This window comes from Ornithodoros turicata, unplaced genomic scaffold (assembly GCF_037126465.1).
Source record: "Ornithodoros turicata isolate Travis unplaced genomic scaffold, ASM3712646v1 ctg00001006.1, whole genome shotgun sequence".
NCBI classification, from domain to species: Eukaryota; Metazoa; Arthropoda; class Arachnida; order Ixodida; family Argasidae; genus Ornithodoros; species Ornithodoros turicata.
In genome coordinates this window covers 242,445-243,899 of record NW_026999437.1, presented here as the reverse complement: position 1 = coordinate 243,899, position 1,455 = coordinate 242,445, and the positions used below count along the sequence as shown (strand labels likewise).

Here is a 1,455-nt window from a genome sequence, read left to right as displayed (position 1 = left end):
ATCTTATGCACCGGCACATTTGGTTGATAGTGAAGATGCGATGCATAACATAACAGATGGCGAGTGGAGGGCAGTGGGACCAGGGCTGGACAGCGTAGGATCTCAACTAGGCTCAAACATGTATAGGCAAAGGACTGCGCAAGTAAGGGTGGAATACACGCTGCATTTTGTAACCGGTGGTCGTGTGCCGTGGCAAGATCGTATTGTAAACAGAGCTGGATGAAAGAACATTTATTCGAGTTTGAGAAAGTTGGTACATATCGTGTTCACAGAACATCAACAAGCAGGGACAAGAAATTTAATGAGTAACTACGAATGTAAACATGAGGCACGCGAAGGAAAAACGAAAAGACAATCACATGCCTCTTTCATGTAGTACATTCATCTTAATAAATCTATTGAAACTTTCATTCACCTCGTTCTCTTCAATTTCAGCATCTAAAAGATCACTTTGTACTTTCGTTATGAAGCGCAGGCGTCTCATTGGCGAGAGGAGCCTCAGCCTCCCGACCATCATCATGGAAAAGTAGAAGAGATAGTCGTGTTGCTTTTGAGACTGCTGTTGCTGTTGAGACTGCTGTTGAGACTTCCATTCGTTCATTGACTGCATATTCTCGCGAATGCAATCTACGATTTCATCGCCGCTTTGCTTTCTCCTGTACATGATCAAAAAGAAAAAAAAAGACGTTGGCAAGCATCCAGAAGTATATTGACGCCAAAGTACTATAACGCATAGTTACAGCAACTTCAAACACCACAAAATTTCTACTTACTGAAGATACCATGCACAAGTAACGAAACAATAGTCATCAAATATGTTTCCACTCAAAATATGGTTATGTGTGGCTAGTTTACATTTGACTTACTTTTTTGTAGATAATGATAGGGTAGTAGCACCAGAACTACAATAAAGAAGATCATGACTTAGGCAACAAGATGCCACAAAAGTACGTTGTTTACAGAAGACCATACCAAAGGCCGTTTCAAAGGGAGCATTGCAACTTACTTTTGTGAAGACATTTGCTCTACTGCCCTGTAGTGCATGGTAAAACGTTAGAAACAAACTTCCCTCACACAAAAGGGAGACAACGAGCTCGTGCAGTTGCAAATGTTTGCATACAAACACGCAAGCATGTTATGTGCACATGCAATGTGATGTGTATATGACATGCACATGTAATGTATTTACCTTGATCACGTTGCTGACTCCCCTGTCGAATGAGTGAGCGTAGGGCTGTGGCTGAAAAACAGCGGCAATCGATATCGATGTAGGAAATTACGAGCACGTCTTTACTCTGCCGCTTCGGCAGCGCGTTACCATGACACGACAATCTCCATCGCACCAAATTCAGGTGGCTCTGTGACGTGAAATCAGGTCTGTGATCCCTGCGTTCCTGGCGCCGTGGTTTCGGTTTCAGTCATTTGCATATCAAACTTCGGGGATGGATATTTGAC

General features: G+C 42.8%; 1 long non-coding RNA gene across 1 annotated transcript; it reads right to left on the bottom strand.

The window, feature by feature from the left end:
• Positions 1-280: 280 nt before the first annotated feature.
• LOC135376055 (uncharacterized) lies at positions 281-1,249 on the bottom strand. The gene is made up of 3 exons (XR_010417510.1): positions 1,190-1,249; positions 1,007-1,033; positions 281-902 (listed from the first exon to the last, which is right to left on the bottom strand). It is a non-coding gene; the product is annotated as an uncharacterized LOC135376055 (long non-coding RNA).
• Between the last annotated feature and the right edge of the window lie 206 nt (positions 1,250-1,455).